This window comes from Eleutherodactylus coqui, chromosome 4 (genome assembly GCF_035609145.1).
Source record: "Eleutherodactylus coqui strain aEleCoq1 chromosome 4, aEleCoq1.hap1, whole genome shotgun sequence".
NCBI classification, from domain to species: domain Eukaryota; kingdom Metazoa; phylum Chordata; class Amphibia; order Anura; family Eleutherodactylidae; genus Eleutherodactylus; species Eleutherodactylus coqui.
The window spans coordinates 99,629,391-99,655,803 of NC_089840.1; the positions used below are offsets into that span (position 1 = coordinate 99,629,391).

The 26,413-nt window shown below is 42.2% G+C and overlaps 1 long non-coding RNA gene across 1 annotated transcript; it reads left to right on the forward strand.

The window, feature by feature from the left end:
* Nucleotides 1-4,999: 4,999 nt before the first annotated feature.
* Nucleotides 5,000-12,501, forward strand: LOC136624685 (uncharacterized). The gene is made up of 3 exons (XR_010792379.1): nucleotides 5,000-5,076; nucleotides 5,213-5,263; nucleotides 12,451-12,501. It is a non-coding gene; the product is annotated as an uncharacterized lncRNA (long non-coding RNA).
* The last annotated feature ends 13,912 nt before the right edge of the window (nucleotides 12,502-26,413 follow it).

The window sequence follows — 26,413 nt, forward strand, 5'->3', positions numbered from 1 at the left end:
TCTCCCTATAGCAGCTACAGCAAGACAGCACTTTCCCTGATCTCTGTCAGCATGCATCTGTGGCGAGCCGGGCGGGGCAGATTTTAATACTCGGGTGTCATCTGATCTCCCCAGCCACTCACTGCAGGGGGGTGGTATAGGGCTTGAACATCACAGGAGGAAGTTGTAATGCCTTCCCTGTCTTTCTATTGGCTAGAAAAGCGCGCAAATTTCTCAGTAACGAGCATCTCGAGTACCCTAATACTCGAACGAGTATCAAGCTCGGACGAGTATGCTCGCTCATCTCTAAATATTACACATTAGATAATATATTCCTCATAATAGTATCCAGAATTCCCCCTCAATACTTATCTGCACTTCTAATAACGATATTTGGATTATTAGATAGAGATCTTACTACCCCTATTTGAGTTTTAGTCAAATTAAAATGGTATACTACCCATATCAGTTATAAGAGTTTGGGAGTCAACCAACACAATATTATAAAACATTTCTACAGTAGATCCCTTACTTTCAAGGCAATAAAAATTAGACCGAGCTCTTAGGCCAGATGGAATTGGATCAAGTAATGAGTTTTCTGTACATTCTTCTAAGAATTAAGGGAATACAAATATGTGAACAAACAGATCTGGTTCCATTATATGAAGACAATGTTATTTCCACTCTTACTGAACCAGAGTCTTTCTCGAAAAAAGGATTACATGTAAATGATGAATTTGGAAGGGCCTTTAATTACAAACCGAATACTCAGAAATCACAAATATTGCCTTTGAATTTTACTACTGACTTGCTACTTTCCCTGAAAGATAAATATAGCTTAGACTTGCAATGAGAGGGTATTTAATACCTTAGTGTCACAATCACCACTTTGAGAAAAGATAAGCACCATTTTTGATTCCATGATACGGTCAATACAGATGGAGGCTCAGAGTTTGATAAAATTCGAAAAATCCAGGCTGGGCAGGATTGCAGTTTCTAAAATGTTGTTACCTAAATTACTATACTTATTTTAGAATCCTACTTGCAAAGGTTCCACGGTGCTTTTTTATTACTATGAAGCACATTTTATCGACTTTTGTCTGGGTAAACTGTAAACCCCACATAGCTTATCACTTACTTTAAAAAATAAACAGGTTGGGGGACTGGGAATACCAGTCATTTGTAATTACTATTAAGCTACACGTCTCCAAGATGGCACACTGGCAGATAGAAGATAGAAGCTATGATTCTTTACAAGTATCTACAGATACGTCATTTTTAAATTCATATAAACCCTCTCTACTTAGGAAACTTGTGGCCATATTTGGGATATTACTCGAAAAATAAAAGGTTAAAGCCTATTTATACCATGGTAAATGATGATTCAAAGTTCAAGAATCTATCCCTTTAGGCCTCGGTCAGACAAGCGTTTTTTTGCACACGAATAGGCGCATTTAAAGAGCGGGTCTATTAGAACCAATGCTTTCCTATGAAAGTGTTAACATGTATGTTTTTTTAGAGGTGTAAAATAATTGCACCTGAAAAAGATAGAGAGCGCATTATTGCCACGCTGTCCTAAGTCTGTGCTCCAATAGAGATCGGACCTGAACTATGTTTGTTTTGCAAAAGCGCAGGAGTTCCCGTTGACTCCTATAGGAACTGGAGTTTGAACACGTAGTACATGACTTCGATCGTGCGAAAGAGCCCATAGACCCCCTATGTCATCTCAAGTTTAAAAAGGGAGGGTGGGAGTGAGATAAGCAGACAAACATGCTATGAAAAACATTGTGTCCGCTTTATAGCCTCCATTCTGTCGGCCCGTGATGGTTGCAATTAATCCACTGCCCAAAAATTTCTTGGGTGAAATGTGTTTAATGGCCTATTTTACTGAAGCTCTTGGAAATACACACAAAGTGTTTCTGATGGCATTTTTGTGGTTGGTGTTATTGCCCCCAAAGGGGCTGTGGGAAGGGAGCCGTAATTAAACATTGTATTGTCAGCGCTACTCATGGCGAAGGCTCATAGACGCGTACGTTTGAGTGGCATTTTTCTGTGCTAGAAAGGCGAGCTGCGGTTTCTGAGTGTTTTTACTCGTAATTTCTATTTGGGCTTTTAGAATTAAAAAATATTACACATTGTACATGCTAGTTGCACTAGATTTCCTTTTCAAAGCAGTCACCACACTTTTTTCATCATCCAAAGCGTATTTTGGAGCTGTATTCATCATGTGTCTCCACACCAGCTTACGAAGCTCCCCTTTGTTTGCATATGGATAAGAGGTGTGAAGTGCGCCACAAGGTCCATCTTGAGAAATTCTTCGAGTACCGGTATCCAATCACCTAAGAAATGGGAGAGCTGCAGGATAGATCAAGGGTCTCTCTAGTGCAGAGGGACCCCCAGAAACAGAAAGAACAATATATTGTTAAGAAAAATTTGATCCTGCGCTACCGGGTACGGTACTGTGCAAGGTGTATATACACACTATATACTCCGTGCTGTAGATCAAGTGAACACTTACTTGGAAGGAGGGGGTATGATGTCCAAACTCCCCCTCCTTTAATTGATGACTCCAGCGTTATCAACGGGACAAATACCTTGCAAAGGTTTAAACGGTTTAATGAAAGGCAACGCTTTGGCTGAGAAGCGAAAAGTAAGTGTAGGCCAAATGCTATAGGAGTCAACTGTGCATCTCACGTCATATATGAGTGCCCAAACCCGCGCACAGGTTACGCTGGAAAGTGAAACAGAATCGCCATCTTGGATTATAAGCAAAAGAAAAGTATGTCCGGCCATGCATCACCTCTGGGACTGCGGGAAACACACCTGCTGGTCCAGATGACTATGATGGCAAGCATGGGCCATACGTACAGCCACAAAAAAAGCGATTTTAGGAAAGATCAGACGGATGATGGCGGGCAAGTGCAAGACTGTGCGGAGCGGGGAGCAACTGCAAAAGAGGTGGAGCGACCTCAAATTAAAGGTCCCCGGGCGCTTAAGAAAGATTACGTGGAAAAATCATCGGGAAATCGGTAACACAATTGGGTGTTTATGTTGAAGTGCAAAGTATTTGCACATGTGGTCATGGAGTGGGGCTACTGGCAGCCATTTTAGGCATCTGGTACTGCAAAGATTTAACCCGTGATTTATGCGTCAGAGCGATTTTAATGATGGAAAATGCTCTTTGCTCCAGGAACATAATCATTCTCGGACTTTAAGATGTCATAACCCCCAGGGAGTGTTAAGTCTTGCTACATAGAGCGGGTATTGGCCAATTATTAAAGGTGTATGTCTGATCAGTGTCCCATGTATACAACCATGGCCACTGTGCAGATCACCCCCATTAGTGATGTAGCTTGCCCTGGTCTTGGGAGGAACCACAATGTTAAAATATTAGGAGGGTCTATTTTTAGTAACACTCTAATAAGTAGGCATTTTTTGTTACAAACTTTGGCAATGTGGGACATGGCCAAAAAAGGATAGCTGTCTGCTACTGTGTGTCTCTATTATTTAACCATGCCTTTGACCTGTTACTACAAGCCTCAAACTCTTTGGTGAATGTTGACAATTACCTTTTGTTATTTAAATGTCCCAACAGAAGAGTCACACTGTCACATGGTGGAACCAGGGCAGGCCGGCCACTTAACTCTGAGGCTGGCCCACCAGGCCACACCTCCATCACAAGGCAACATGGAGGAGTCTTCCAGTAAGTTTGAGAGTTCGCAAAAAAGTTGTCCGCTCTTTTTTGATGCTCTCTTAGTCTTTTTCTTTACCTCTGGCCTTTTCACCTTTGCAGAAGAAGAGCCCCCATCACTATTCACATTGGAGCCAGAGAGTACTCCTGTGGGGTTGGTTCCTCCTAAGGTCACCCCGGCCTTTGCTAGAGGTTGAAGCACCACTTTTTGACCCATTCCACGTGACAGGTCATTGACAAGCAGATATGAAAGACTGGGGCCGACCAAACTGGCCATGTAGAAAGAGTAGGCAGAGCTGAAAACACTTTTCTAGTCTGTCCAACTGAGGAAGAACAGACGACATAGACCCCAGCTCATTTGCAGTTTGTGTGCCCCTTGAGATCTGATCAGTGTCTTGGAGAATAGTTTCTAAACCAGCAGATATTTGTAGAAGGATTTGTTTAGCAATTTGCAGTGGGTGAGCAATGGGCACATGCCTTTCAGGAGCTTGTAAGGTTAGCCAAAAGCTATTTGTATTTCCAAGTAGCCCCTCCAGAATGCCTATTGGTTGCTGTATATAACATTCATGTATGCAGAACTGTCCATAATTAAAGCCGACTAGAGATGAGCGAACGTACTCGGTAAGGCCGATTTCGCAATCGAGCACCGCGATTTTCGAGTACTTCACTACTCAGGTGAAAAGTACTCGGGGGCGCTGTGGGTGAGCGGGGGGTTGCAGAGGGGAGTGGGGGGGAGAAGGAGAGAGAGAGAGCTCCCACCTGTTCCACGCTGCTACCCCCCGCTCCACCACGCCACGCCCCGCCCCCCGGCGACCCCCGAATCTTTTCACCCGAGTACTGAAGTACTCGAAAATCGCTGTGCTCGATTGCGAAATCGGCCTTACCGAGTACGTTCGCTCATCTCTAAAGCCGACCTTTTCAACCTCAAACTAATGCAACATTATAGTTTCACATAGTGTTCTAATACTAGCTAATTTAGTGAAAAAAGCACACTCAGCATGGTCAAAAGATTCCTTATCACGGGTGTGTGGCCATGGTAAGGGTACTTCTGTGTCCTTACTGCACCAAGTTGGGCGAGCTTTAGCTAATGCCTTTGGGTGGGCTGGACTGGGAGATGCATGGGCAAGTAGAAGTAGCAGAGTAGCAGAGGGCCATTTTTAACCAAAACATTTAGATAGTGTGTATTCTGTTTTTGAAAAGTCCAATTGTTATTAACGCAAGCTCTTTTTCCCCCAACAGTGTGGAGAGATGTACCCCCTAAGGAGAGGGTGGCCTGATGCTTCCAGGAGATCTATCATTGCCACTTGTGTTCTGGAATATGATTTCTCCAGCAGGCTTTGGGGTATTTTGTCGCTTTCCTAATTGTGTGGAAGCAGTATGCGCACACTGACCAAGTCAAACATAAGGTATGAATCTCATGTTAAAAATGGCTCTCCTGGCAGAGACGTCCAGACAGGCCTTTTTATTGAAAAGGATAACACCTGCCCTTTATGGGCGTTTAACAGATTACATCACTAACATATATATATTCTTATTCGCTAGATTATACAGAGTCTCCCGCCTCCCTACCCTCCCGTCCTCACGTCCGCCAAGGTATGGACTTTGTATTCTTTAGCATGCAGACAGCCTTAAGGAATTCTGTGTAGTGATGAATCATTGTTTACCTAGCTTCAGGATGAGGAGTGGAAGGGGGCTAGACAAACCCTCAGTATTAAACACAGGATATACACGACACTATGGCCTTTTAACTCTTAGAAACTGGTTGAGCAACTTCTATGTACTTAGAGCAAATACTATGATTAGATTGTGTGTGTGTCCTTTGAACTCCTCAGAGCTGAAAGTCATTACAATAGCAAAATACATTTGGGTTATATACAAATAGCGATAGACATTTTATACTAAATAATTATCATGTCTATCACAATCCCCCCTTAAAATGTCTATCCTCTAATTCTTTATCTAATTTTCACAGTCTTCTGCGCATGAGCCTATAACCGGAGCGCGTTGAAGGTTCGTTTTAGGGTCTTCAAGGGGGTGTAGGACTTGTCCACTCTTCTGGGGATGCATTCAGCAAACTCATGGTGGGAGTGGCTTTTCCAGCATCAGTTTCACAGGTCTCTCTGACACAGGGGATAACACAGCAGACTAGAACAGAAAAGGTAACCATCAGTTCACATACAACAGCGACGCCCGTCTGTGCCAGGATCCTTTACCACCCGCTCATCCATGGCGAGTGCTGGTCCCAAAAGTTAGCTCTTTTTAGTTAGTGTGGTCAGCTTCTTAATAGCAACTGCGTCTTTACCCGCGGGTCACGTGTCGTCTAGGATGTAGGTATGACAAGTCTCCCCTATCATCTTTCAGACACTCCCCTTTTTAGCTAAAGTCGTCTCTAAGGCCATTCTATTTTTTAAAAAGTCATAGTCGAGGTAGGTCCTATTGGTCGACTAGTCCCTATAAGGCGTCTCTAGTATAATTTATAAACCACTGCTAATTATAATAAACATAATTAATCCAGTCAACATTTATTTACCCTAATGATCAGGAAAATGGACTCGAATCTAGTTTTAACTTGGTCTCTAATTTTTAAAACTCGTCAGGTACCCCCCTTGGCTATCCTATGATGTCAATGTATACGTGTAGATCAAAACTACCACCAGGGGTCTCTCTTCTCGCTCTAGTATAATGTTACAATACTAGTAGCGTGCACAGGTGCGCACGGCGTGGGACTCCCTAATCTTCACCCACACCAATGTCCCTCCTGGAGATAGTCCTAATGGTGAACACGTCCAAGTCGCCTCACCCTTGCGTCAGGGTTTTCCCACTGCCCGTAAGTCCCTACTCCTAGGAGGGGGGGGATCCCTACCTCACCTCAGAGGGAGGCCATGGATTCCCTGGGCTCATTTCCGGGCATCCATGCCCTCTATTTGTACAAGTTAACACCCCACAGGGTGTGCCCTCGCCGGAACCTAAGGTCTTCTGCACTATCCCTAGGCAAATGGGAATTCCACTGACAATCCATCTTAGGAGATCGGGGCAGGCACAGTACTAGTACATTTCTCCTTTTCTTTGGTAGCGTATGTGGTTGGCATTATCGGAACTGGCTCTTCATCTTTTTCAAACAAGGGAAACGTTGGTGTCTGACAGGATGTGGAGGAGCATAAGGGCTTTACTAAGGCACACTCCCCTGTCCAATTACCCTCCAGGCGGGTCTTCTACCTCATGTCTCCACAAAGCCAGTAAACGTCTCCTAAGGACTGGACCTGATTCTGCATCTATTCCCCTCCTATCATACTGTAGGAGGAGCAATACCCGTTGGCGAGTTCCCCAAAAATCTCCCTCCACCCTGCCTAATTGCCTGGCAGGTGTGGTTTCCAGGGTAGTCAGTAATACTCTCTCCGGTGCAAAACACTTAAGTAGTTATAGAGTATTCCTTCTTCCATTTCTCACGGACAGTGTAATTAGCGGAAATGTTCGTGAAGAGACTAATAAACCAGTCTTCAGCATCTACAGGGAGATTTAGGGGGACCATCCCCGAGTGTAGTCGGGCACTACCGCACACGCAACAGTTAGACTTGTTGCTCCTGTTAGCATTGTACCTCATCAACTCCAACCAGAGATTCTGGTCAGAGTAGCCAGTCGCTACTGTCAAGGTGTCCTCAAAGGTAGGGTCGGCTATGATCATCATGTTCGTCAAGGTCTTTATCTTACGGCGGAGGGGGTTAATTATGGGCACGGGACTAAGTGAAGGCTTCCATTCGGCTGCATCTACCATACCCCTTATTTTAAACTTCCCTAAGGGATCTGTCCTCCCGTACCGGTATGTCCCCAGACTATAAGTCTCCCCCGTCCCCCGGGCTTGGATCTCCCATGGTTAGTGTAACAACCGCATTAAAACCAAGCAGCATACTAAGTTCAGCCTTCCAATACCTGCTGTCCTTATTATTCTCAAGGAGGGTTATACGACTAATTAGGGATTTCCCGCTCTTATCTTTCTTATTTAAGGCACTTCGCGGTTTATAGGACTAGTCTGTTCCTGCGTTCCATCCCACTAATCCCCAATAACGGCAGTCTTCTCCCCAGACGTTATCAGTGGCGCAAACATATTGTATTCCCCGGGTATATAAGTCATATAACCAGCTGGACTGAGCTAAATCTGGCCTGCGGTGGGATCTTGCGCCTAGACACGGGACCACAGTACAATAGTCGAAGGAATATGCGGCTACTTAAGCATTGGACGAGTTATACTAGAAGGTAACCATACCCCCATATTCTTCCGACTAAGGATTCCAGTTGCTACCTTCCTCTCTCACTAGCCCTAACCAGAGTAACGTCTTTGGCACAACTAAGACTGGTCTCCCGGATCTGAAGCTTTCTTACAGTATGAAGCGTGGATCCATGTAAGTCTTTCGCCTAGTTTCACAGCTGTGGCAGTAGTCAGAAGCACCTGGTAGGGGCCATCAAATCGGGGCTCAGGAGGGTGCTTCCTGGGGAACTTCTTGATGCACACCCAATCCCCAGGCTGCAAGATATGTGTCCCAGTGTCTGCCTCTGAGTCTGGAAGAGAACACCTGTGCATAGGCTTTGGTTAGTTCTTTAACAACGGAAATCACATACTCAGTCAACACATCAGATTGTAATTGTAACCACTGAGGATAGTAACAACCTAGCCTTGGGGCTAGCCCAAACAATCTCGTAGGGAGATAATATATAATCCCCCCTGGGTTCATATCTAACACTGTATAAGGCTATTGGATGACAGTCTTTCCAAAGTGGCGTCATTTTTAAGTATCTTACTTTTTAGCGTGCCACTACGTCTCTCCACCTTTCCACTACACTAAAGGTGGTACAGTATGTAAAAGGCCTGGGATACACCCAGAGCAGACATGACATGTTACATTCACCTGCGAAGTTTATACCTCTGTCTGACTCTGAATCACCTCTGGTACCCCATATTCACAGTTTACCTCGTTCATGAGCTTCTTTGCGGTTACCTACTTGTTTACCTTGGTAACAGGGTCAGCCTCCAACCTGCAAAGACATCAACAACAACAAGCACGTATTCATACTTCCCAACAAGTGGGAGCTGAACGTAGTCAATTTGCAATCCCTGAAATGGGTAGAGTGGTCCCAGCAAGTGTGATGTGGCAAATTTACTTCTGCCCTGACTCACCTATGGCATAGATCATGCTAAACTGGACAAATGATGCAGCAGCTACAGAGAACCTAGAAGTCGCCCAACCTCTTTCAAGCGTCGTCGTCATTACTGCTTTACTAGGTGGGTCTTTCCGTCCATCAGCTGGGCCATCATGGGATACAGGAACTGTGGTGGGCAAGTGCTGTTGACCGTTCACCACACGCTGTCCTGTTTCTGCTGCTCCCATATTAGTCCATTTATTTTTCCTTCCTTGCTGGCTTATAACTGTAAAAGTCTTTAGCATATCAAAGTCCAAATTTTTGTCAATGTCCAAAGTTTTTTACCACTGACTCATGCTGTCAGTATCTTTCTTCTTTCTTCCACGGCTTGAGGGCCGCTGCCTTTGCTGCGCTGTCAGCGAGGGTGTCGTCTCTCGCCTCTCCAGTGTAGGAATCGGTGCGAACTCTCAACTTTGTCAGGTAGAAGTAGGGCCTCCATGCGACTCTGTACCGCTGCACCATACTCAATTGGTTGTCCTGCTAAGGTAAAAAACTGTCTGGCCTTCCATATTGGGCCGTAATCATGAGCTATGCCAAATGCATACCAGGAGTCAGTGTAAAGGGTTGCCGTCTTACCTCTCGCCACTCTACACGCCTCAGTGAGGGCCTTCCATTCCGCTTATTGTACTGTGACATGCGGAGGCAGAGCTTCTGCTTCTAGGACATCTTGTTGTGTGACCACTGCATATCCGATGTGGAGTCATCAATCCTCACCCTGGTACCATCTGCAAAAAGCTCAACATATGCATTATCAACAGAGGTTCTGATAACTGTTTGCATACCTGCAGTTTCTTACTGAATTAGTACTAAATAATCGTGCTGATGTTCTATTTCACATGGCTCAGAATCTTGTAGCACAAAATCATTTATTTATTTATTTTTTTCAAACCCAATAGCTGATCTACAACACCTAGATCATCTATGACCCAGATCACCTATGCCTCCCCCCTTTTGAACCGCAATACTCAATGGAAAAAGAGTCATTGCGTTCAAACTAGTAAACCAAGAGGCACAAAAACAAGCACTTTGTAGGTCAAGGTGACATTGTATGCAGCGAAGTCTGAGCGAAAATCTCCTTTAGATTTTTTTTTTTTTTTTTCCCGGTTGCAGTTAGCATTTTTTAACACAAGGGGGCGCCACACAATTCAAATTTTACGTCACCCAGTGTAATAGTAATTCAGGGTATGGCCAGCGTTTAGCTTTTACTCTCCTGTCGGAATATAATTATAGCTTCAGTGTAGACTGACACTAGAATATACAAAAGACTTAAAGAAAAACTAAAGAATACGGATGAATTAACATCCTACTCTGGGCAATTCAGTCCCTCTTTCTTCACATAAAAAGTAAAATTACTTCACCAAATTGCATGAAAAAGTTTGCTGGGTGACTATAGGGAAATTATTCCATCTGTAGGAGCCTTCCATAACATCATCTGTCTGAGCATCCATTGGAGAAGCGGGCAGTGGAAAACAGAGCCCCTGGGAACATGAGAGAGCGTCCCCTGTCATGTATTCCTGGCCTCTGTCCCCCATGCATCAACTCCAATCTTCCATGCGCTATAAACCAGCTTAGTCATCTACTATGTCCCAAGCTGCGTCTCCACAAAGGTTTGTTTCCCTGAACTTATCACACATCCAAAGTGGCCACATCTTGGAGCGTAACAAAGTCTGGTCAAACAAAACCTTACTTCAGACAATCATGATGTTAGCACTGGATACAGTGGCATTGGGGAATATAGGCCTCCCAAATGCAGCAAAATGGCCGCCAGAGGCAGAAAGGGGCGGGGCTACAGATCTCCCAGGTGAGGCAAAATGGCTGCCGGAGGACCGGGCGGGGCCAGGGGCAGCAGCACTCCCAGGTGAGGCAAAATGGCTGCTGAGTAGCAGCACTTCCAGGTGAGGCAAGATGGCCGCCGGAGGAGGAAGGGGCGGGGCCAGGTCCTGTTCCAGATGGGGAGGGACCGGAAGTAACATCACACACCCTGAAAGTGAGCACATGGGGGGAAATAACTTCAGGGTGGGGGCAGGCCTCACTACATTTACTGCAGAGTCACACTATGTTGGATTGTAAACATTGCAAGCACGGCCGCCATTACAGGGAGGGGCTGTAGTCAACACAAAGACATTACATTGTTCATTAGCAATACACATACCCCACTACATGCTTTCCCCTCTTCAATCTCTTAACTACATTATACCTCCTCCTAGCAATCTAAAATCACCTTTCTTTCTGCTAGGCTTCCTGCTCATCTTCTGAAAACTTTCTACAGCCTATCTTACCTGTCCATGACCTAACATTTCTTTCTGCAACTTTTCCTGATCCTTTCCCATCAGCAGCCAAATCACAAGCTCTATGACCTTTGTCCTTGCTCACTTTGCTCAACTCTATGCTACCTGCTTATTCTAGCCTATTCGAAGTTTCTGCACACAGTACTGTTTCTCTTGTAAAATCTGCTTTCTTCAAATCCTTCCCATATAACCTCTTTCCCACTCAGATTACAATGCACATTAATTCTACAAAACACAGGGAACGACAAAGTAAACAGAAAGGGTTAATTGGAAAAAAGCTTTCAGTTCACTCTTATCAGCAGCCCTCCCCCAATAATCAACACTGCACATTGTTTCTATAATAGCAGACAGACGGGATTACTGGAGAATACCCACAACGGCTCAAGGTATATATCTCATCTACCTTTATAACAGCCCACCGTATACTAGTAATCCCCAAGAGCACTCCTTGTACACGATCTAGACAGGACATTTAGCTATACACAGAGACTGACGATTATTTTCAATGACCAAAACCTCAACAATATTCTGGAGCTTCAGCCGTCACAAAGCACGGCTATATTCACCCGTAAATACCTTTTCACATATGAGAACATAACACGCTCAATCATAAAGTTAAGTATACGTATCATAAATCTTCCTAACCTCACACTAGTTTTACCTAGGAGCACGTGTCACTGGCGTGTTCCCTCAGACTTAAACAGCCGAGTCCGCCCTCCCGACACATTAACCCTCACAGAATTTATCTCTTGGTCTTGTATACACAATTTTTAACCGTCTCAGACATAACAGCATACACAGCGTACAAAATACCCCTAGACAGGTAACGTGGTGATTTTCCGAGTGGACAGAACTAGAGTTATTACCTGTCTTTCAGTGAAGGTCCAGTCTGGATCAGGAACAGGCAGAAAAGCAGTCAGAACCCAGCTTTGACACAGGCAGATAAAGCAATCTTACCGTGTTCTGTAGATTTTCGGGCCCCTGAGTTCTGCGTGCCATCTGCCGATCTCTGTACGTTCCAGGCTGTGACCTCACAGATCCACTCGCTCACCCAGGGACTCCACTGTTCTGGAATATGATTTCTCCAGCAGGCTTTGGGGTATTTTGTCGCTTTCCTAATTGTGTGGAAGCAGTATGCGCACACTGACCAAGTCAAACATAAGGTATGAATCTCATGTTAAAAATGGCTCTCCTGGCAGAGACTTCCAGACAGGCCTTTTTATTGAAAAGGATAACACCTGCCCTTTATGGGCGTTTAACAGATTACATCACTAACATATATATATTCTTATTCGCTAGATTATACAGAGTCTCCCGCCTCCCTACCCTCCCGTCCTCACGTCCGCCAAGGTATGGACTTTGTATTCTTTAGCATGCAGACAGCCTTAAGGAATTCTGTGTAGTGATGAATCATTGTTTACCTAGCTTCAGGATGAGGAGTGGAAGGGGGCTAGACAAACACTCAGTATTAAACACAGGATATACACGACACTATGGCCTTTTAACTCTTAGAAACTGGTTGAGCAACTTCTATGTACTTAGAGCAAATACTATGATTAGATTGTGTGTGTGTCCTTTGAACTCCTCAGAGCTGAAAGTCATTACAATAGCAAAATACATTTGGGTTATATACAAATAGCGATAGACATTTTATACTAAATAATTATCATGTCTATCACACTTGTATGTCTCTGCCCTGCAGAGCGGCCTTGACGGACTCCGGGAGTGCCTGGCCAACCTCCATCAGTGGGGAGTGCACAACTGACGAAAGGTCACTCCACCTTGCCACCAGATCCGCACAGTCCATGCCATTGCCCGTGGATCTTTATACACATCTGTTAATTGTGGCTGTTGGGGTGCAGATAGGGCCCTGCCTTGTCATTGCTTTGGGCTGGTCCATTCTTTGCACTCAGAACCTCTGGAACGACAGGAAAAGGCTTCTGGTGTTATTTATTGTTTTTATAGCACATGTGCCTTGTTGCCCTTTTTATATAGATATATATATATTTTTTTTAATTGAATATTTTTTCTATATTTAAAAAAAAAAAATCTGAAACATTGCATCTTTGTATTTACTGAAACTCTGTACATTAGGCACTGCACAATACATTATAGCAAGGGAAGCCTGTTAGCTTTGATCGGTAAATGATTAAAGCAAAACACACTGGGCGTAGTCACCCTGTTGGAGGAGAGAGTATTGTCACAAGATAACAACTATTCTAAAAACAAACAGCTTTGCACTACCACCTTGTTGTTCACTTGCCTTTGAGGAATGAATTACAGCTAGCTAGGTCACCACCCAATCAGCCACCTCACACATATATGCCTTAGGTAAATCTGTGGGCCGGCTGACATGGCCTGAGTTGAAAATCTGCTTGAGGAGAGCTATTTGGTTCTGGAATATGAGTAAATGCTGCTCATGAATTAGCCGACATGACATTCTGCCTTTATTTCCATTTAACAACTTCTCTACATTGTTTGACCTTTAGGAAAATAGGCTACGCCCATATACAATGAAAAGCAGCCATATTGTGGGTGCAAGAATAGAGAAGCCCTCAAGTTTTTGCACTGAACAACAATGCACACAAATAGGTGCGTTGACATAGGGCCCAAATAACACACATAAATTGGAGGACTCAGAGGCCAGTCACTTCAAGAAGCTGCAGGGATATGCCCATTGTTGTGCACTTAGAACAAGCCAATTGAGCCTTACATGAAGAACACTAATGAGTGAAGAACGTGGCCAATATCTGTTACACAATTACAAAGATTTAGTATGGAAAGCTACAGCAAACACATACAGTCATCCGTTTCCTGTCTGGTGGCCATTCAAATTACCTTGACCCAAGATCTGGGAGTGGAATCTGGAGGACCATACAGATTGTTGTTAAGTCTACATGGAATTGGACATGGGTTCAGCCAGTGGATTCACACAGCACGATCCAACCAGGCTAGCCAACCCAGTTACGCAATCCCAGTTACCCATTTAACCCATTCCATTCCACTGTCTGACGTCTAAAGACATTAATATTCAAGGCTGTATGGCTCCGATGTTGGAAGATGTTCGTCGGGGTTCTCTTACTGTATATTGCCAACCTCTCTGCTGTTGGAGCCTATCCAACGTGTCACTTCATGCAGTACTGGCTTTAGCCAGCAGATAGCGCCGTTTTATAAAGGCAGAAAAAGAGTAAGTCCCCTAGGAAAACCAGGATACAAATTGGATTGGAAAGGGTTAAAGCTGGACCCTCCAGATTGTGCATTGCCAGAATCACCCTCCAGCTCAGAGGCTAAGACCTATAGAGAGACCATACAGTTGATTTTAACTGTCAACCATGCATCAAAAACAAAATTACTTTCTCTGGCAAGACCCTTTTTTTTAAAAAAAAAGGAGTTCGGAGCTGGGGCGAAGCATCACTAATACATAGACAGCAAACAGTTTTGAGGTAAAAAGGGGCAGGAGAACATTGGCAGCCAACATGAGGCAAAAAAGTACACCAGTGGGCACTTAAATGAGAGGAATATAAGTAGACACTTGACGTCACAACTATCATTTTAGACATGGGCCTTGTGAGGGGCAAATTAACGAGATATCGGTTTACTACATTGGCCACCTTCTACTCCTGGGGCCAAAGTTTTGCATAGTTCTAACGAGCTCATACAGTTATTTCATCGAGTGGGAGGTGGCCAATTTAGTAAAGCTCGCAAGCCACATCAAGAGCCCTCGTTTTTCCGAGTCCCTAACTTTAAACATGTGCCAATCTGTAGCTAACCAAGAAATAAAAAGGGCACAGCCAGCTTAAAAAAAAAGAAAAATACTATCTGCAGATACCAGCTCACCTGCCTTCTCGCACATGGTCCAACTGCCACTGAACCACTCTGACGGGTCAGGAAGTAGTACGCGAAGATGTCCCTGACTTGGAGAGCAGAATCTGCCTGCCTAGCACACACTACAGGCTCCTCTACCACTTCCTGTCCGAAAGTAGTTGGTTGAGCCTCCACTGCATTCCAAACAGTATTATCTGCCAACAAAAATTATGGAGAACCACGCAGGTAAGAATTACTGCACACACGTTGTCCAGAGCCAGCTAAATGGCACTTGGAAAAACTCTCCATCTGCTAGCGAGAATCCCAAACGCACCCTCCACATAACACGGGGCATGTGTAAGGTGGTAATTAAACACCTGCCTCCTGGTGTCTATTTGCCTGTGAGCAAAGGGACACAGAACATGTTTCTCCAGGCCAAATCCCTGATCTGCCACAAGGACAAATGGGGCATCTGGACCTGACGAGCCAGAAAGGTTCTGAGGCGCCGGCAAAGAGATCTGCTCGGCCATTGGCCACCGACCAATTCTGGAAAGCCATGGAAAAGCAAGCATCCCAAGTGCTCCCAAAGTCCCCAGAGAACAAAATACAACATAGGGCACGAAAGAAAATAAAGATAAGCATCTTAGAGCATTGTGGCACATTTGAACTTACCGCAGAGTGACCAGGAGTCTTTGCTCAGCAGACATATTCACACATGGTGGTATCTCTGTGGGTAATCCTGGAACTCACCAGCTCCAGAAGTTTATCAAACATAATGACCAACAATTGACAGATGGCGCATCAAGTCCGTGTAAAGGGAGTAAAACTGCCCAATATGGTCACGCTGTGACACCATTGGATGCAACCAGAACCTCCTAGTCCACCTACTCCTCCTGACTGCCCAAACTATTACTAGTAGTAGGTTGCTCACTAGGAAGGTCACTGGGCACCTCATGCGGGGTCTCAGGCGACTCCCCAAATGCACTCAACAGCAACCAGCCAAAAAGAATATCATCTACCAACAACATGTCTCCAAGTCCAGTAACTGTCTTGCAAATCCAGGTAGAACCAGAAGCAGAATGAAGGGCAGCTTGTCCCTATTTTATAGCAGCTTGCAGTGGGCTGGGCAAGGATTCTCTGTTCTGGGATAAAGATCCGGCCGTTCATAGTTATGCGCTGCTGTGCTACTAGCTACTAGTGTAATTCCATTGTGTGAATGAACTATTTATGCGCAAAAGTAGATTGCGCATTTAGCTTTGGCGACGCAATTTCTGCATGTGTGCGCCAATTTTTTTTTAAGTGTCTATTCGTGCACGAAAACAACACTCATTTTACCGAGGCCTTAGAGTGTACAAAAAAGATTAAGCGCAAAATGTGATGAGCGGGAATGAAAACAAGTTTTCAAATTAATAGATAATGCCCTTAAGCCCTTAAAGACTGCCAATACACCTTTTTAAGGAGGTCACTTGTAGGTTTTATTCTCATGTAGTGCCTTTTTACGGCACTGCATCACAATACCAACACAGATCTCCTGTGCCTGTAGAAATGGGGATCTGGCTGTCTAGTGATAGCCCAGCACCTGTTCTAACAGAGGAGACCTGAGATACCCCCAAATTCCACTGTTTAACCCTTTACATTCCATGGTCGCATTGACGGTGACATTTAAAAGGCTGACAGAGGAAGGGGGTTCCCTCTGTCACCCATTAGAAAATGGGCCTGTTACTTATGGGTTAAGGGCAGCACACAAGTGTAGATGATTATAAATTTTATTGTGCTGGTACTCTACCCCAGCCACTTTGAGTTGCATATACCCTAATGTCACTGTTGATTGTTGAAGAAACTATGGGCACACAGGAACTTTAATAGACATTTCGTGGGACTTCCCATTTCTAAAACAATATTATCACTCTATTTTTCAATTGCTATCCTCTCTTATAAATTAAGCAGTCTCAAACTCTGCTTTGTTATGTATTTGGTGAACACCATTCCCCTTCGGTTTACAATCCTGATGTGCAAAACTTTGTTAATAGCCAAGTTGGTGATAATTCTGCACTGGAAGAGTTATAGACCTCCTAATATAAGCAAAACCATTGCATTAATCAACAAAACTTTTATGTATGAAAAAATGTTTCCTATTGGTTCTACGACAGTCCATGCTTTCCAACATGTCAGACAAGCTTGGATATATAGAGCACAATGTCCAACAGGGTAAGGTTCATACTACCATTTCCATTTTAATCTTAATAGAACTAATCAATTATACTGTCTATTATTCAAGGAATCTTTTCAACTATCTGTATTTATTGCTTTGGTTTATTTTTCTATATCTGTTTATATGTTAGGCAACTTTCACATCTACATTTGGGCTGAATTCAGAGTTTCCATCACATTGCCCCCTTCTTAGAGAGAGAAAAAACAATAAAACTGAGAAGTTTGCTATTTGCTTCCATCCCATCATGTTCCTTATTTTAGATGGAAAAATAATGATGTACACTGCGCTATTTTTGGCGAAAAAAAAGAAACAGAAGCCTAATGGAAAGGAAACAAACTAAAGCCTTTCCATTTGCTTTCCATTTTTTAAGCCCCAATGAGGTCAAAGGGTAAAAAATGAATGTGTTTAATTTCAGTTTCCCTCCTTCAAAAGTGGAACAGTATAAATAGTGGATCAGTATAAAAACAACCTAACTGTTCCTTTGTAATATCTTTTGGACATGATAAATACACAAATGCTACTTGTGTACACTATTGCTTTCTGAAATAGGTCTGTGTGTTATATTTTAAAAGAAATGTCGATAAACAATCAAATGAATACTAATTTTAAAATGTAGATATATATTGTTTTTAATTGTAATTTATATTTAGGTTATAAAGTCTAATCTATATAAATGGTATTGAATTGATGATTAAATTAAATAAAACATTTATGTAATAAATTAATGCAAGGGTACATTCACAAGTAGCAGAATTGGTGCAAATTTTCCCCAGGGGAAAATCTGCACCAAAATCAACATTACACCATTGGTCCCGATTTTGATGCAGATATGGACTTTGACTTGCAATAGACTTTACCCCATTCATCTGAAAGAGTAATATCAGCTGTGGATCCACATAAAAGCCTATGGAATTTGTTCTGGATCTGTACCAAAATTCACAGCGCAAACTATGTTAGGAATTTTAGTATGGACCCACACCAAAATCTAATACATATAAACATAACCGAATAAATAAATTATTAAAAATAAACCCTACACTATACTATTACCTATACTAACTAAATAGCATAGGTGCTTGTAATAGAAGAGGTTAATTTGAAAATATTGTGAAACACTACTCATTGACCCCAATCTTCTAATCTCAAAATGACAGGAGAGAGAGAGAAGTTGTTACAGAACTGAAAGGGTGGAAAGTTTGTTACTACAATAAACTTTCCCAGTCAGAGCTATGAGGGGCTGTCACTCTTAGAACATCAATGGGACCTAAACCAATCAAGCCCTGATGATGTCATCTAAACCACAAGCTGTTCATAATAGCCAATTTTAGAGATTTCACCTACACAGGGCTACGCAATTGCGTAAAGAACATAAATTTAAGTTGCTGTTGCACAAACCATAGCAAGCAGCAGCTTAAATTTACGTGGGTGAATGAACACAGAAGTTGGACACAAATAATAAAAAATATGTCCAAGGGTAAACATCTATTTTAAGTATGAAAACCAAGTAGAAATAAAGATATTAAAAAGGTTCTAACTTTATAATAATGTATATCTATACATATATTCAAGGTTAGTAAAATAGATCAGCATTTTAAAGGTTTTAATCATTGCCAATTTAATTGAACACACATCTGATCGTTGTGCTTTGAGACTAATTAAGTGAATCTGTTACTTGATTGATGTTATGTTTACCTGATTAAAAGACCAAAAAGGCTAACTCATTGATCAAATACATCTTCAATTCATGTACATGATCTAAATGCAAGTGAGATGGATTAAAAATAAAGTTATTTTTTCACGGTAATACTAAATATGTAGCATTTAAGAGGTATTAATAATTAGTAGTCAATTTAGGGGATTTAAGGCGCTATTTCTGCTAAAGGAACAAAGAGAAATGTCATTGTTCTTAATCTGACTTTACAAGATATATTCAGATAGAAGGATACAAGAATAGATTAGGCTGATTAACATAGATCTGCTATAAGCTGTGCAAAGAATTTGCAAATTATTTCATAGACATATTGTAGAGAATCATAAAATCTGTACATTATTAGGCAGGGTATAAAGACATCTTAGTCTCAGTGTGAACTACCATCTTTGCTGGTCTTTTTTACCTGTAACTGAGAGCACATGCAAAGAATAGAGAGAGATCTAGACATTATCTGATCCCAGTTTCAGAGGAACATAGACCCCTCAAATGAAGGAGGGTGTACTCATCTATAGAGATGCAGTATGATTATCACAATCTAGTAAGGCTGCCTGTCCATGGGCGATGGTCCGTGAGTGATTTATCGCTGGTGGATCACGGTCTGTAAAGCTTTCCATAGCGTCACTATGAAAAGCACCGGCATCCACAAGTAGAGAATCATTACAATTTTCTGCTTGGGGGATTTAAATCGTGGCATGCTATAATTGCCACGATTCTCCGCTGTTAGCCTATCTATCAGATAGGCTCACCTCGGAGACCTGTCTGCTCTTCCCCCTTCTTCCCCGTGGTGAAATATTGCTAGCGATATTCCGCCTCGGACATGGACAGGGAGCCTAAGACTAGCACATTTTCTTAAATATATGAAAGATCTGAATACCACTATTTCATTCATTCTCTGTCTGGATGCCATAACCAGTAGTTATCTCACAAAGCATGTTTGGGTTCAAAGATCTCAATGTGCCACATAAGTGTGAGTGCTATAGGTAGGGACCACATCTATTAGACACTTATGGCACGCCCTGTACATATGCTATAAATACATAAATTGGGAATATGCCAATTCTGTTTCAACTAGCATGGCAGTTTGTGTCCATGTAGCAGGATCAGTTTTTCTATTCGCTATGGCACCCATTGACACAATTTATAACTACCTACTACTCCCCTGTTGAGCCCATAATCAGAATGAAACACTTTGGGATCGAAAGTGACTTGAGCCAGATGTTGACATGGCCACTCTTGTCAGAACAATGCCGCTGCTACTTCTCAGGGCTGTTAAGAGAATATGGTCCAAATAGAGACCCTATTTATTGTTCTGTTATTATGGAAGTACAATAGTTTACATCCTAGGTCCATATGGTCACTGATTCTTTTAATGACAGTAAGAAAATTCCATTTATTCTTTTGTATGCTCCACAGTTATTGCATGTATTGAGCCATACCATGTTTGTTTGAGGTCTCTGACTGGCTCCTTTTGTAATACATTTAAAAATGTTTTATCTCTTTCTTGACTTTGGCAAAAGTGTACAACTGGTGACCGAAGCCTTGATCTCAAAGCCACAAAGGGAGTGTGAGAGAGAGACACTAATTCACAGTCATGACTTTTAGAATGTTGAAACTATTGCAGTAATTTTATTTTCCTGCCCGCTTCCAAACAAACAATATAGACAATGCAAAATCATTAATTAAATTCAAAGTTTATATATCATTAAATTCTTTTTATCAGAATGCATCCTGATTTTAATAGATAAGTACAGAAGTTTGCCCCTGTGTACAGCATTTTTTGTTATGTGAGACTGGATAATTGGCTGACAAGACAAAGCACTATTTAAAGAATAATTTTTGAGCTAGAGGCTAATATGGGATTTTGAAAAGACTTGAGTTGTTTTCTCTCATGTTTTGCTGGAACTGACAGCAAGTGTGCAGTTAAGTAATGCTTAAATTGTTTATGACAAGCTACTTCAAAGAAAATGAGTAAACAAAATACTGAATATTGCTTTTTGTGTAGAGCTGGCCATAGACATGAGATTAAAGAGTACTTTCAGTCTGCAGCACTTATGCTCAGTCAGCCACTTTGGCTACTCCAGGCAGCTCAAGATGGCCCCATATAATGCTACATGGGTGTGTTTTCACCTGCTGGGAGGAGCTAAAAAAAGCAGGCTCACCCTCATCTGCCGACAGGAGCTAAAAATGGGCAATGGAGCACAAGTGCTGCAGACTAATAGTGCAAGGATTCTATCGGTTATCCAACTCCAAAAGAGAGAGACTTCAGATGCAAATTTCACTGTCAATTTGATGTGGAATTGGTGCAGATTCTACTTTAAATCCATAGTGAAAAATGCCAAGTGAACATGGTCTTAAGTGACCTATCACACTAGTGATATCACACTATCAGCCATGGGTCTTAGTAGAGTGTTAAGGGCACAATTCCCAAGACTTATGTACCCCTTCTTCTCCCACACAGTAATAATCCCTTTCTGTGGCCACTTCATAGTGATAGTGTCCTCCTATGTGACCCCAAAATGATGGTGTCCTCCTATATGCCTCCACAGTGCTAGATCCCTTACCTGCTAAACTAAATGTTCAGTTCCCCTACTATATATGCAACGGCAAAAACTTCCCTTGACAGCAGCACAGCCTGGTGTCTGACTCTTCCCACACATGCGACTGATTACATATTCATGGCATTATCAAAGGCCTTTCAGCTTCCAAAGTACCTCTCCTATACATGTGACTGGTCACCATAAAATCAAATCATAGGTCATTCAGCCCTAAAGGTACTGCCTACACCCCCACCGACACATCATCTACCCCTTACTTTCCTCATGTTTCCTTTTTAGTCTTTCTTTTTGCTTTGGTTTACTTTTTGGTGTAGTTTTATGTGACTTATTAGCTAATTATTGCTAGCTGAGTACAAATAATTTGTAGTGGCCAGATAGGCAACATTAAACATCTGATGCGGCTGACACACACTGGGTACATTTGCTTTTTCCCGGTCAAATTTTTTTTTAAAAGCTCCGCCCACTAAGTAAGCTGCAATGCTTGGGAGGCACGAAGTATGAAAACAGGGGGCCACAAAGTATAAAAGTATAACTTATATCTTTCTGAGCTGTCCATGTTTGGCAGATCGTAACTAAATTCCATAAATCCCACTGCTCGCTGCGTGTGGTCTGCAAATAATTTATAGTGGCTTGTCTGGTGACTTTGCTAGACATCTTAGGCCATATACAAAGAACTGCAATATTCCCCACACCAAAGCATAGTTTGTCTGCTTTGTTGCTATGTACATTAACAGCAGCAGAATTATACCCTCTCCTAATGTAGAGACGAGTTGTTTGGACAAATGTGATGTAGCAATGTTCTCTGCTCTCTCCAACAAAACCCTGTAAAGGTTATCTGCTAGTACACAAGCTTTCATGCCCAGCAGCAATATATATATATAACAGACCACATGTTATATAGGCAAATAAATGTGATGCAGATTCTCTCTCTTTTCCTCCAATATAACCCTGGTATGCAAACTTTTACCCCAGGAGCATGAAAATTTGGCCCTATTAACAACAGACCACATGTTATACAGGCATATAAATGTGAGGCAGCTACTCTGTCCTGTGCTCAACTGTAAAATGTCTGCTAGTTACACTGTGCCAACATTATATATGACTAAGTTATATGATGTAGGCATTCAATGAAACTGCTGCCCATAGGCAAGATGGAGTGCATATTTAATGATATCAGCAAGGTGCCATGTCTGCTGATTAGCTGCATACTGACGTCTGCATCAGGCATTATAGTCAATTTGATTTTCTCATGACTTCCACCAAAAATTGGTTTGGACAAGACCAATTTGATTTTGCAGAAATTGGGAAATTGTTTTGCACCACCAATTAAGATTAGCAACACTACTTTTGATTTTCTAGGCTGTATGTGAGTAGGCAGATCTTTTGAACAGGCAGTGTACCAATACAAAGTATTTTGGACCATGTGGTGGTCATGCATCATATTCTGGTAGTGAAAGTGTTGGATGACACACACATGGATTATCAGGTAAGCAAATAGGTGCAGCAGCACTCCACTGGAATGCACCATTAGGTGTGAGGTGTGGGTCTGGTGTGCAAAGTTCAGCAAGTCCTGACTCCAAGGACTAACAACGTCATCCAAATAGAAAGTAAATTGAGCAGCACAATCATAAGCTTGGCAGAGACTCCGAAAGGAGTCGAAACGTTGTTGCTCTGCTCTTTATGGATCAATAAAGAAATACTATTTGGGATCACTGGTTGTGCTGCTCAATTTACTTTCTATAGGGATTGTCAGGTAGGTAAAGGCTAGCAACATAGTGGTTCCAATGACATATAGAGGTACTGAGCAGCTGTAGACAAATAACTGATGCAATTCCACAAAAAATACATAGGTGCGGTAGACTGTGAAAGGGCGGTAGTGTCCTAGTGACTTACAGCAACACAAGCTTCTGACAGTCCCCTACTTTCCCCTTTGGGGTATAACTGGTGTAGCACACAGTCCTTTGAGCCCTAGTAGAAAACAACTATATTAACCACAAAGTTATATTAACCACCCAGCGCATGTGCAGAGCAGAGCCAGACCATCACTAGTGACTTTTCTGTGTAGGCCTCTGCGAGACCCACATAGAAATAAAACATGCTGCGATTTGTTCTTTGTGCGTGTTTTCACACGGACAAATTGCAGCCGCCTGCATAGGATTGCATTATTCATTAGTAGCAGCTTAATAAATGACAGTGTAAAGCAGTACTGAGCAGTATAGATGTGATTTCAGTAACTGACATACTAAGCGCTTACCATTAACTGCTGCAACATGTTTAGATGAGTCTCTCTGGTTCTTTCTCATACTGCAGCTACTTCCTCCTCCACCTATCCTCTCTCCTTTCCATAGAGTTTTATTGGCAGCATGAGACAACCCCCACGGTGCCTTCTTGCAGTCCATGGCAATGTCTCTTTTACTAGAGACAAACTTCACCTGACAGACAGAGGCCAGCAATGCAGAATGAAAATCATAATTTTCGATAACAAGTAAAAGTGGATATTTTATTGATCAAGTAAGCACAAGTTTGTTGACATTTCAGTGAACATTTAAAGTCTATAATACGCAACTGTTCAAGAGTATTAGCCTACAAAAGTGAACTGAAACCAGCAAACATATTACACAGCTTAAAGTGACAGCAAACAATTAGCATGCTGTACATCTGTGCCAGTTACAAAACTTCATTTGTTGAATAAAAGCATCTGCAATGTTACAGTGGGGCACCACCCCTTTACAAATAGACACCTAGTACAACATTATTCTCTTAAAAAGTCTCCCTAGAAAGACTGGAGATAGAAAGGTCAAAGAACGCCCAACTACATGAAAAACAGGAATACGAAACATATACTTAAAAAAAAAAAAAAACGTAATAAAGATGAAAAAAAAATCTAATACCCTGCAGGGCAATTCTTATTAAATAGAAGGGCCCTCATCAATTAGCCAGAGTGCAGGGTCTTGCTTTTGAGAACTACATTACACAGACAGTGCATTGATTTCTTTTGTTTTATTTCTTCTGTACTAGTGTTAAAGTTAGGTTGCAGATCGTCAAGGGACTCAGCGGGGACATCTAGTAATCAGCTGATAAAAGTAGAAACGTCTTAAAAAAAAGATTGGTCTGGTCAAAGACGACAATTTCTTAAACAATTTTTTTTCTTGTATTTTTATAACAGATAAATGTGCAGAAATGCTGCCTTTACCTGTAATTTTAAGATACTGTATAAAGACTACCTCGGAAACACGCATTTGAGCAAAAGGATGATAAAATCAACAACCTTTATATGTCTGGATTTTCACTTTAAAGGGATTTTACCAGAAAAACAAATTATCCCCTGCCTACAGAAAAAGGGATAACCTTCTGATTAATGGTGGTCTCATTGTTGAGACCCCAGCCAATCTTGAGAATGGGACTCCTGTGTCCCACTCAACTATCACAGCGGGGGCTGCTTCTTCCCTAGAAGCGCAGTCACTCTGAATGGATTGCTAGATGCTCGGGTATTTCACTCAGTCCCATTAAAATTAATGGAGAACTGACCGTACATGCTCAGCAAGTGCTCCATTCAAAGTGACATCACTGCTGGGAAAGAAGCAACCTCTGCAGTGACATGAGAATGGGACATGGGAGATAAGCTGGGGTCTCAGCAATGAGATCCCCACCAATCAGCAAAGTCATCCCCTATACTGTGGATAGAGAATAACTTGTTAATCTGGTGAAACCTCTTTAAGAAATGGAGGTGAGAATGAAACTCTCAGATGCAAGTGTGAATAGTATATGTAAAGCAGCTATAATAATTATTTCACACACATAATGCATAACACTGTACCTGATTTCCCCTGTTGTAGGATATTATGCAGTGCATTTAGCTTTCTTAAATCACAACTAAAACAACGGTAAGGACTACACTGTGATTATAAACCATATAACTATTGAAAATCTTACAATACCCATTTCTTAAAATACCTTTGTAAATTTTATTTAGCAGTTAGGAGATAGATTAACTGTATGTGCAGATGCCCACATCTGGAAGAAGGCATTTTTAATATTTAATTTTTCCATCCATAATATACGTTATTAACCCCTTAGTGATCAAGCCTGTTTGCGCCTTAATCACCAAGCCAAATTTTGGAAATCTGACAAGTGTCACTTGGATATGCAAAACCTTAAAGGGGTTGTCTCATGCCGAAACGTTTTTTTTTTTGCATAGGCCCCCCGTTCGGCGCAGGACAAACCCAAGGAATGTGGTAAAATAAAAATAAAAATATTACTTACCCGAATCCCCGCTCTGCGACTTCTTCCTTCTTCCTACTTCTTCCTTCTCCAAGATGGCCGCCGGGATCTTCACCCACGATGCACCGCGGGTCTTCTCCCATGGTGGACCGTGGGCTCTGTGCGGTCCATTGCCGATTGCAGCCTCCTGATTGGCTGGAATCGGCACACGTGATGGGGCGGAGCTACACGATGACGCGTAGAAGGGGGTGGAGCCAGAACGCCGCTCGTGCCCGGACGACCAGAAGGGAGAAGACCGGACTGCGCAAACGCGTCTAAAAAAGCAAGAAGACCCCGAAATTAGACGGAGCCATGGAGACGGGGACGCCAGCAACGGAGCAGGTAAGTGAATAACGTCTGTATGGCTCATATTTAATGCACAATGTATATTACAAAGTGCATTAATATGGCCATACAGAAGTGCTGAACCCCACTTGCTTTCGCGAGACAACCCCTTTAATGGAGCTATTCTATGTCAAAGTGATTCTGACAAGATTTTTTTCACCACATATTGTACTTCATTTAGATAGTAAAAATAGAACGATAGAATTTGTGTAGATTTATTAAAAGCGCCAAAATTGGGAAAATTTCGAGAACAATTGTCAATTTTCACATTTTCAATTGCAATATCTCAAACATGTGCAAACATACTGTACACATTTTTGAGAAGATATATATTTACATCTGTTTACTTTATTCTGGACACACATTGGAAAAACT